Source organism: Lycium ferocissimum, chromosome 12 (assembly GCF_029784015.1).
Source record: "Lycium ferocissimum isolate CSIRO_LF1 chromosome 12, AGI_CSIRO_Lferr_CH_V1, whole genome shotgun sequence".
In the NCBI taxonomy this organism is placed as follows: domain Eukaryota; kingdom Viridiplantae; phylum Streptophyta; class Magnoliopsida; order Solanales; family Solanaceae; genus Lycium; species Lycium ferocissimum.
The window spans coordinates 46,547,824-46,560,313 of NC_081353.1; the positions used below are offsets into that span (position 1 = coordinate 46,547,824).

General features: G+C 33.8%; 1 pseudogene; it reads left to right on the forward strand.

Moving 5' to 3' along the window:
* Positions 1 to 6,780: 6,780 nt before the first annotated feature.
* Positions 6,781 to 11,709, forward strand: LOC132039374 (cysteine-rich receptor-like protein kinase 25; annotated as a pseudogene).
* Positions 11,710 to 12,490: the final 781 nt, after the last annotated feature.

Here is a 12,490-nt window from a genome sequence, read left to right on the forward strand (position 1 = left end):
TTTTCAGATACTCGACAAGATTAAAGAGGAACAGAGATGCAATACTATAAAAGTGTCCAATTATACAAGGGCATGAGCATACGGTATGGTCACATGAGTTACATACAGATAGGCAGACGAGACAAGATTTTAAGTCCTTTGATAGATAGTCACACAAACTACATGGCTCATTCTTAACATAAGGCCTTGTCATAACCACAGTAAAACAAAGTAGGCATGATTTTCACGCACAAAAAAAAAAAAAAAACCAACAGACAGACTAGGCATTAACATTTCTAAGTTTTGACTAAGCTTTAAAAGAAAACAATGCTCTGCAGGCCCATTTCTGACTACTATGGTTAATGAATGAGTCTTAATCCCAACTAGTTGCAACATAATGGTCGTTTCAGTCATTCTTAAGCGGAGGGGGTACTTAATCAGAAGAAAAAAAAAAGGTTAACTGAGGTTGAATTCAGATTCCTGTTGATCCTATTTAGGCTTATTAATACTATTTGACCCTCACTTTATTCATCTTTGGACACTAAGTGAACCAGATAGACTCATACCAATACCAAAACTTTTCAGGAACAGTTTATAAACTAGCACGGAAACATTAATAATACCATATTAGGCCAGGTTGGACAATCTTTATCATTTAACATTATTAATCATACTAGCTAGCCATTTGAACCATGCTAAGTGTAAGTTTTATGTCTAGATAGGTTCAAAACAGTATACCTAGAGTTTAGTATTTCCATTGGAACAAGGTGAAGCGCACAGATAGACTCCTATACTCATTTAAAACAAGATAAACTTAGGATAAGTTTGACAGTGAACTTGAGCAGCATTTAGTATCCACAACGAACCATTAACAGTAAACTACACCAGCAGACGAATGACTGAATAACACGGCGAACAGAATACAAACTGAACCATCTGATATCAATACTACTAAACTGAAACCAAGCAAAACTAAATCAAGGCATGAGCACATAAACACTGTTGACCGAAACTAAATTAACTAAAACGACATAAACATACACAGATGTTACTGAGCTACTAAACTGGAACTAAATCAACTAAACAACGAAACATACATGAACACATAAGTGCTACTAAGCTACCTAAACTGAAATTAAAACTAACTAAAAGAAGGATTGTTACCTCTTTAGCGAACTGAGGCTTCGGGTCTCGGATCTATACTCGAACGCGACGAACCCGAATCTACTTAACTTAACCCAGTTTCAAATCAAAAAATGAAAATAGAGCGATTTCTTGACTGATTTTTCTGCCCTCTTTTCTTTCTCTTTCTCTTTTTTTTTTTTTTTTTTTTTTTTTTTTTTTTTTTGTAAAACTATAACTATATTTTTTTTTTTAGGATCAGATTTCGCCGTCCCCAAAAACCTCCCCTAAAAATGGTTCTTAAACTTGGTATTTATAGAATAGGACTAGGGCTTGTGTCCCATTATTTTGAAATTCAAAATTGTAGTCGGCAGAATCACGAGTGTAGTATGGTGCTGACAGTTATTTTCACCAAAATGGTGCAGTCAACCTGAAACCATGGAAAAAACGAAGGAAAAGAGGTAGAAAGAAGTAAGCTTCTGATTTTTTGGGTCAAGTATCACGTGAAGAAGCAGCTAGTCAAATTTAGGACGCGTGTTTTGGACGGACATGGTCAGATTTTTCGCGAAAAAGGGGAGGGTAAACTTCTGCCATTGATGGGGGCTGAAGCTTTGCTTCAAAAAGAAAGGGAAGGAAAGAGACGTATCAGTCCCTGAGATGGGGGATACGAAAAAAAGTACAAGATTTGCCCGAATTGGCGTGACAAAACACTGAAGATTGATGAAGAGAAAGGTTTCTTCATGGAATTGGAAAGAGGAAGAAGACGATAGATGTGCGGCTGAGAACGAAAATGAAGGGAAACCTAAAGGGAACTAAAGAGAAGGTGGGCCGGGTCTGGATAATTGGGCTCGGCTGAACATAAAATGTGGGTTGATGAATGGGACTCTCGGTTGGGCCTAAAATGGACTGCCTTTTCTTTAATTTCATGGGTTTCAAATAGGGATTTAAACATCCTTTAATAAATTATATACTAACAAATGCTTAAGTAAATAAATTATACAATGCAAAGTATAATTACTAGTAGTTATATGGCAGTGAAAAATTATACGATATCATAATAGTTGCGTGATGAAGTTTAAAAGTAAATAAATGCCATTGTTTAATTGTATAAAATAAATGCGATGCGTTTTACATAAGAGGGTAAAAATGTTAAAAGCGACTATCGCGATTATAATATTAGGTGCTCGCAGTATGATGAAAAATAATAGTAATAATAATAATAATAATAATAATAATAATAGAAGTAATAAATATAGTACTAATAATAATAAAGATAATAATAATACTAATAATGATAATAATAAAATAATAATAATAATAATAATAATAATAATAATAATAATAATAATAATAATAAGTGATGGCTATAGTTGGACAGTGAAAAACGACTATATTAATAGAAGCAAATAATTGTGGTGAAATATACATGACTATTCGCAAATAAAATTTCGGGAAAAAAGGCGGGACAAAATCGGGTGTCAACAGACAATTTAACAAAGAAACACAAATAAATTAGTACATAAAGGATGCGGATTACATTATAGAGGAAAAGATACAATTAGTAAAAAGCATAATTCATAGAAATATTAAACTTAATAAACAAAATACATATAAATAATGAACAACAACAAGATAGCACAAATAATCTTCCACAATTTAAGTTTTTCTTTCAAAGCTATTTTCTCGTGTTGAGCGTCTCTAAGTTTAGCCGTCAGTAAAATTCATTTTTTTCGGAACCGGTGAGCGAGACCTCCAAAAGTTCAATTTTTTCTTCAGCTTCCACAAGCTTAAATTGCGAGTCCAACTTAGTGGTATCTCTAGAGATACATGAAGTCGCGGTATCTCTATCAAAAAGTGAATTTTTAAACTTCGTCGCCATCGTTTTATCCACCTGAATGCTATCTTCTCACCGAAAGTGTTTGCAACCGCCCATATCCTATAAACATTACAAGAAAATCAGTTTTTTAAAGTAAATATATGGATAACGTGGAAAAAAAACACTAAAAAAATGTAAAAACACTTACTTCGGGCACTTTACAACGCCAAAAATGGCGACCCGAATTATCTTGGGTCTTTGATGCTTTTAGTTTACAGTAATAACTGCATTCACTAATATCGGGTTGTATAGTAAACTTTGAAGTTTCAAAACTTTGAGACATGTTTTTGGGAGTGCAAAAGTGTGTTGAAAGGGTGAAAATGGAGGAAATGAAAGAGAAGAGTATGCTGGAAATGGGAGGGGTTTTTGTTAGGGGTTTCACGCACAAAATCTGTGTGTGAAAGGACCAAAGTGTAAATGTACACTTCGGCCCTTTCACGCACAGATTCTGTGCGTGAAGCCTACTTTGGTTCTTTTTTTTTAATGGGTTAGTTTGGTTCCAATTTTTTTTTTTTTTTTTGGTTACAAAAGTGTCGGGCTCATAACTAGGCAGTCCAATTGATCAACCTAGTAACTTCGGGTCATACACTGTATATATGTGTTAAAAACACATAAAATAGGTACAATAATAAGTTCGAAACCCAGAAAATAGAATGAACCGTGGGTTCAGAAAATTCCTAATCTATTCCCGCAAGGGTGGCTCAGTAGGTTGAGCATGGGGCTTTCATCATGGAGGTCTCAGGTTCGAAGTCCCCCGCCTACGATAGCAGGTTGCCTTCTGGTTCGAGCTCGTCGCATAGGGCTTGCCTAGTGTGGGTTATCTCTCTTATGTGATTAGCGAGCTATTGCACAAGAGCTGGATTTACCCTGTCATAAAAAAAAATTCCGAATAAAGTATATATCAATTAGAACTCTGATAAGTACGTTATCAAAAAAGATGGTAGGTATTACGTACACTTGTTAAGTTGTGTTCCCATTGTTGACTTGTTAAGTTGTGTTCCCATTGATAGTATGATAATGGGTTTCGAATTCCTTTTGATAGATATACACTTATCTTTATGTCAATAAGGATTTAGAGTAAAAAAGAGGTTATGGTTAATGTGAACATAGTACCTTCACACATCACAATACTCACTATTGATTGGTGGAATTAGAACTCTAGGACTCTTTTGAGTTAAACGTTCAAATATATAGGACAGACTCTTCCTAGAAAGATCTATCATCAATGGCCATTCTACTGTAATCTTTTGCCATGCAATTTAACTTATTGCTTCTCCTTAATTCTATGCTTTTATTGTTGGCATTTTCATTCATAAAAAAAGAGGTAATTCAATTGACCAAATGCATTAATAGTGTAATTTTTCGTTGCTCGCTGCTATTTTTAACGTGTGATAATAGGTTAATATCATTTTTACCAAATCGCCAATTAATGCTTATAAGGAAATTTATCTGTAATTTCATAATAAGTGACTTGATTGTGTAAAATATGTTTTACATCATGTGAGTGCATATAACTTAAACTCTCTCTATATTGATTAGTAATATAATAGTATGAATCCTAACTCCTCACCTCTTATAACGAGGCTTTCTATTAAGAAAGAAAAATCAAGGAAAGAAGATTCATAAAGGGTGGTGCTCCACCCTTTCCTTGATGCTGAGATTGGCATGTGTCTTTTGAACTTTTTCCCCATAACTTGCAAAAAAACGTTTTACGACGCGTTTATCCATACACTAGCAAACTATGCCCGTGCGATGCACGGGGCTAACATGATTAATTTGGTAACTTAATTTAGTTAGTCTTTATGGTTTGTATATTTTACAAAGGATACCCCGACTCTCCTTAGTGAGTCTCCATATTTTTTTTTTCGTCTTATTTTTCTTCTTAATTTCTCAATTGTTGTTAAAATTTATCTTATTTTGGTTATGTCCTTTTTATATTTAGTAAGTTGACAATTCAAATATCCTACATGTCAAATTTATAATCACAAGATTGAAAGGATATTTTATTATATTATACACATTTTTTATTTAGGACCGCAAGATAATCTATCTTTATTTCTTAAACTCCGTGTCTAGTCAAGTATAGACACTTAAATTGAGACAGAGGGAGTATATGCCAAATGAAGGAAATAAAAGGACAGTTAAGATACTGCGGACATGTGAGGACTTAAAAAATAAACACACAAGAGGTAGTATTCATGTTAAACTTCTGAAATGTACACATGTTAGTCCTGGCTTAGAGTACAATTTGAGTTGCTTTTCGTACAACCTATTGTTGCTGTGTTCGTCCACTTGGGCGTTTGTTGTTAAAAAAATAAAAATAAAATTTTCCTATTTTGGTTATGTCCGCCTCTTTTTATATTTAGTAAGTTGACAATTCAAATATCCTACATGTCAAGTTTATAATCACAAGATTCAAAGGATAATTTATATTATACACATTTTTAGTTTAGAACCACAAGATTTGAAAGTCTATCTTTATTTCTTAAACTCCATGTCTAGTCAAACGTAAACACTTAAATTGAGACAGAGGGAGTACATGCCAAATGAAGGAAATGAAAGGACAATTAGGACACTGTGGACCTGTGGGGACTTAAAAAGTAAACACACAAGAGGTAGAATTAATGTTCAACTTCTGAAATGTACACATGTTAGTCCCTGCTTAGAGTACAAGTTCAGTTGTTTTTTGTACAACTTATTGTTGTTGTGTTCGTCCACCTTGGCGTTTACATATAAGAAGAAGAAAAATATAGAATAGAAAAATAGACATATATTTTTAGTAATGTGGCCAAGTAATATGGGACAAAGGGAGTACTTCATTTTTATTAATTCTTAAAGAACGTGAAAAGTGAAGTATAGTAATGTGGCCAAGTAATATGGGACGAAGGGAGTACTTCATTTATTAATTCTTAAAGAACGTGAAAAGTCAAGTAATGTGGCCAAATAATATGGGACGTAGGGAGTACTTCATTTATTAATTCTTAAATAACGTGAAAAGTCAAAAGTGAACAAGTAAAGGTGCACAGAGGAAATAAATATGTGTCGGAGAATTAAAATTGAAGTGCATACATGTATACATGAGAAAAGAATAAGTATTCAGCAAGAACGTGAAAAGTCAAAAGTGAACAAGTAAAATTGCACGGAGGAAATAAATATGTGTCAGAGAATTAAAATTGAAGTGCATACGTGTATACATGAGAAGAGAATAAATATTCAGTACTATGACATATATCCACATGGGATTTATTAATTTATAAAGAACGTGAAAAGTCAAAAGTGAACAAGTAAAAGTGCACGGAGAAAATAAATTTGTGTAGGAGAATTAAAATTGAACTGCATACGTCTATATATGAGAAGAGAATAAATATTCAGCAAGAACGTGAAAATTCAAAAGTAAACAAGTAAAAGTGCACGGAGGAAATAAATGTGTAGGGGAATTAAAATTGAAGTGCATATGTCTATACATGAGAAGGGAATAAATATTAAGTACTACGACATATTTCCACGTGGGATAAAAAAAATAATTGGATAAAGTGTACAAGTTATATAGCTTATGGTACAAGCATTCATTGCGTGTACAATTTGTAAAGCTTTTGGTACAAGTTGGTGATGTTGTGTTGGTCCTTCTTTGCCACTTATATATAATAGAAATATTTAAGAAGTTAGCAACAAAGATTTATTTCAAAAATTAACTTTTGAAGTTAGGTTGAAATGTGTTTTCTAAAAAACTTATTGGACAATCTCACCTTCCACTCACAAAATGCGCCCAAATCTAGACTTGAGTGAATTTCCCAATCTGCAAAATGCCTAGTACTTTCAATAATATCCCACCATGCGCATTGAGTATGCTAGTACCCCTCGTTCTTTTCTTGCCCATCAGCCAAATATGTTGTAGTGGAAAAAACACACCTCTTGGAAATGACTTCCTAAACACAAGTACCTACAATCCAAATAGCTCGTATTGTTCTAATCTCAAGTTGCTACTATTAAAGCTTTCATCTGGCTTTCGTGTAAACGGTTACTATTACAGCTCCACTGCTGGCAGTGAAGATGGTTCTGAAAAAATTTATGGCATGTTTTTGTGTAGAGGTGACGTCTCTGAGGATGAATGCCAAGATTGTGTGACTGGTGCTACTGCAAGAATAATTCAGTATTGCCCCAAATTTAAAATGGCTATGGTTTGTCATGAGCATTGTTTCTTACGATATTCAAATCAATCAACATATCCCGAGCCAGATCCATCCATATTTACCTATCCAGATAAATCCAGCCGTTGCGTGCAACGTAATGGTCGCACAATTAACATTGAACCACATAGGTTCAGCCAGCAGCTCAGAGACATGATGGATGAAATTGCGACTGCTATTGATCACTGGGGAAAAAGATTTTTAACTAAAGAAACCAATTTCACTAATCAGAAAACGATATATACCCTTGTTCAGTGCATTCCCAATCTTTCAGCTTCTGACTGCCTAAAGTGCCTAAAAACTGTGATAACCAAGTTCCCAGTCTAATGTTATGGGCTACGGGGTGCTAGAATTTACTACCCTAGCTGTAATATCAGGTATGAGGAGTATCCTTTCTACAATATAAAAAAAGTACCTGTGCTGCCTCCTGCTCCGCCTACTCCTCCTGCTCCATCCAAAAATAAAGGTAGAGTTTTCTAATACTATATTTATGCCTACATAATAGTTTTGGAGATGACTAGTTTTCTTCATGTTTAATCCATGGCGGGATATACCAACACCATAGATCACTTTATTGCTGTCATACCTCTATGTGCATCGTTATGGTTGATGACTTAAAACCACGTTCTTCATCAGGACTCGATATTCCTAAATTGGATGCAGCGCATGATGGAATTTCAATTAAAAAAGTACTCCCAATTGTTTGTACAGTCATTGCCACCAGTCTTTTGATTCTAACCTTCATTGGAGGCTTACCTTTAACACGGAGGAGAATTAGGAAAAGAAATAATCTAAAGAAGATGAATGGTAAATTCTGAAGACTTTATATATGATTTTACTATAACTCAAGTGCTTCATATTCTCCTTACCTTTGTTCTATTAATATATATGTTGCAGACCTCAAAGGCATTTTTAACAGCTGAATCCTTGCAATATGACTTTGGTACAATAGAAGCTGCCACGAACTGCTTCTCTGCGCAAAACAAAGTTGGTAGAGGTGGATTTGGTGATGTTTATAAGGTAAAGTTCTATTAGTAACTTTATTTCAGAGGCATGACTCCCAAAAGCACATGGTTCTTGTAAAACTAAAAATTCTTAATTCTTTAATTTCAGGGGGAATTTCTTACTGGACAAGAGGTAGCCGTAAAAAGGCTATCAAGAAGGTCAAGTCAAGGCGTAGAAGAATTTACCAACGAGGTTGTACTTGTAGCAAAGCTTCAACACAGAAATTTAGTGAGACTGCTTGGTTTTTGTTTGGAAGGAGAAGAAAAGATACTCATCTACGAGTTCGTGCCTAACAAAAGCCTCGACTACTTTTTATTTGGTCAGTTGGTTTATATATATGTATCTAAGTAGGCATTTGGACATGAATTGAATGATATTTAAAAAAGTACTATATGAATTTAAGTTGAAAAAGGGTATTTAGAAGTTGAAGATGTGTTTGGATATGCACTTCACATTAAAAAATGTTGAAGTGTTGTGAGGGAAATTTTGCTTTTTACTTGAAAAACTGGTTCAAACCAACTTTTCAAACTTGAAAAACTCTTTTTCAAGTTTGGAGTGGAAACTTGGCTAAATGTATGATCAAACAGTTACTTGAAAAAAACAAAAGTTGAAAAAAGCAAAAAAGTCTTATGTCCAAACGGGTAATAAATTTCTTCTTTCTTAATAGTTTTTCCTGTATTTGCTACCGGTAATGATTATTCTCATGTTTAGAGTTAGCTCTTCAAAGATGTTTTATTTGATTTGGAACATTCATCTGTGACTGAATATAAAGACATGAATAATCAAGCATCGTTGGCTTGGTCAGTACGTGACAAGATTATTAGAGGAATAATACGAGGATTAGTTTATCTTCATGAAGATTCTCGTCTTCGAATCATACACCGAGATCTCAAAGCATGCAACATATTGTTAGACAAAGACATGAACCCAAAAATCTCAGATTTCCGCATGACTAGAATCTTTGGAGTTGATCAAACTGAAGGAAGCACTAACACAATTGTTGGGACATAGTAAGTGTCTATTCTCTCAATTTCAGATGCTACCCTTCCCAGTGGCGACATAGTGATGTGTGTGGGCACATATATCAGAACTGACCCCTCCTCTCCTTTTTACTTCCAAAATATATATATATTTTTTTCAAGTTCTATAGGTTCGATTTCTTTTGTTCATTCTTGACCAGAAAATTCTCCTTATTTGTTGCCACATGTAGGGGTGTCAATGGTTTTCAAAAAATCGACTTAACCGACCGAATCGTACCGTACCGTACCGTACCGAATAGATTTTTACGTTTTTTTAATAAAATTGATGGTTTTAATACAAATTTATAACCGTACCGAATAATTAGGTAGGTTTTTAATTTTATAAAAATAAACTGAAAAAATACCGAATCGAACAAAATAAGTTTATATGTGTAAAATATATTTGATATATTAAATTTAAATATAATAAAATAATAAAATTTTCACTTTGGGTTTGGGATGACGAAAATGACTACAAGCCAACAATATAATTAAAAATGACTACAAGCCAACAATATAATTAACACCTCAAGTTTCAACTCTGAAACCTATTATATTACTCCTATTGAAATTAAATTAATTCTGGCATCTCGAGCAGTAACTAGTAAGCTACAAGGTATTCCAACGATCTGAAAGTTACAAAGTACTAAACAAAGTACTATTAAATATCTTTCCTCTCGTATGATTTTAAATTCTCTTATTGGATACTTAGTCTTAATAGTTTCAGTTCTTGAGTCTCATCTTGATTGATTTTTTCCCCTCGTGCGATCTAAAATATATTTTTTGTTTTTTGCTTAACATTATTTTACACCGCCGTAAAATAGTGAGATCAATCTCTGTTCTTGTCATCTTTCATGTTTTCTTGATTCATAACCTTTAAATCAGTAAAAATATCTAAGGAGTTTTTGGCAACATCCTATTGAAGTATGTATGATCATGTGTCTTAACTTTTACTGGTGACTATAATATGATGTTATTTAAAAAAAAAACTAAAATTAACCGAACCGTACCGGTTCCAAAGAGAAACCGACATGATGGGACGGTTTCAAAAAGTCCAATTTTGGTTCTACAAAATAAAATAATTGAAAAATTAGTACGGTATAAATTTTCTAGAATAACCACCCGAACCGTACCATTGACACCCCTAGCCACATGTCAAGAGTGTACATTTATGTTGAAAATAACTTGATTTTTTTCCTAATTGGTCCTTACATCACAATACTAATGCGAATTATTTTTCTTTATTAGCGGTTACATGTCACCAGAATATGCACTGCACGGTCAATTCTCCGTGAAGTCAGATGTATTCAGTTTTGGTGTGCTTCTTCTAGAAATAATAAGTGGAAAGAGAAATAAGCCATTTGATCATGAAGATGGACTTGAAGACCTTCTTACTCTTATAAGCGCAAATTTAATGTATTGAGCAGTTCCCGTTATCTTCTTCTTCTTTTTTCTGAAAGAGTTCCCTTTATTTATTATTCAAAATTTAGTGTCTTTTCCAGTTTTACTCCATCTAATAAGGAGCCGAGGGTCTATTATAATTTTTGGTGTCGGCTGCTGGGTTTCCTATTATATTTTTCTGTGCAACATAGAGTCAAATCTTTTGAAGTGATAAAAGTTTTAGTTTTGTAACTTTGGTACAATAAACTGGAAATTCGATTTCACCCGTGAAATTAACCTTATTTTCGAGTATGTGATTCTTGAACGTGACTATTGAACATTAATGAAATGAATGTCTATATCTATGTAGGCTTGGAAGCTGTGGAAAGATGGTAGAATTATGAAACTTATAGATCCAACTCTTGATGACTCAAATTCAACATCTGAAATCATGAGATGTATTCACATTGGGTTGTTATGTGTTCAAAATGATTTGGATGCAAGACCTACAACTGCCTTGGTAGCTCATATTCTCAGTACTGATACCGCTACTTTACCCGAGCCAAATCGACCTGCATCTTTTAAGGATTATACTGGAATAAGAAAGTTCGATCAACTCAATAAAAAATCCATTCCATTGTCGTCTGTTTTACGAGACCCAATTACTGAAGTCTATCCAAGGTAGCCATTATGATGGAAAAGGCTTGAAAGCATCAAGTGTACTGCATTGTATTTGTTCATCTTAAATAGCTGGGATCTTATAAATAGACTCTCAATAATGTAAGGTATTTTCCTAGTAAAGTTCAATTTCATGATTAGATTCAGTCTTCTTCTTCTTCTTCTTTTTTTTTTTTTTTTTTTTGGTTGAAGGTGTAAATGAGCTAAATGAATAAGATAGAGAGTAAACTAACCTTTTTGTCGTGTTTACTTATGTTTAATATACTTTTTCCAGTATTTTAGCTGAGTGGCAGAAATGAAACCAATTCAATCAAAGAATGGCCGAATTATCACAATAGACATTTTGATTGTTTCTTTTTCAATAGTGGTAGTGTTTGAGCCGGTACACCCAACTATTTCGCTGAGTAATAACTCGCAAATCACATAGGAGAGAGAGTTTTGAATGTGCGATCCCTCATTTAGGAGTCTCTTGCTCAACCAACCCGGCTACCTTTGTCGGTAAACCACACAATGTTACCACATGTATATAGAGCCCAAGACTTTTCTAACCCAAAAATAAATTTTTGGAACCAAACTAACCCGTTAAAAAAATAATAATAAAAAAAAAAAATCAAACTAGGCTTCACGCACAAAATCTGTGCGTGAAAGGCCAAAGTGTACATTTACACTTTGGCCCTTTCACGCACGTATTTTGTGCGTGAAGTGCCTTCCCTCCACCCCCCCCCCCCCCCCCACCGCCCCCCCCAACCTTTATTCGTTGGAAATCAAACTCAAAATTAAGCTTTTTTCTATACTTTGACCGAAAATTAGTCACGTTTCAAAACACCGGAATATAAATATTTTATATAGAACTTAATATTTTTTTTCCGTGTACAATAATATCGACTCATTACATCAAGTATACATATACATTTAGATCCTCGTTTTAGAGGTTGTAAAGTGCTCAAGTAAGTTTGAAAACTTGGTATACATATACATTTAGATCGTCGTTATAGGGTTCTAATTAATATAGGACGTCGCACGAGTTATTATTAATCGACAATAAATACTAAAATAACTAATTATCATTAAAAAAAAATAATACCCAAAAATATATATAATATTAACATAAAATGTACATTTTATTTACAAATATACAATCTCCTAAGGCCTAAGGATCCTCCTAACCCCACCACCCTCACTATCATCAGGATCCTCTCTCCTCCTCTTAATGACAGGATGATTTATGGCATGATCATCCTTTC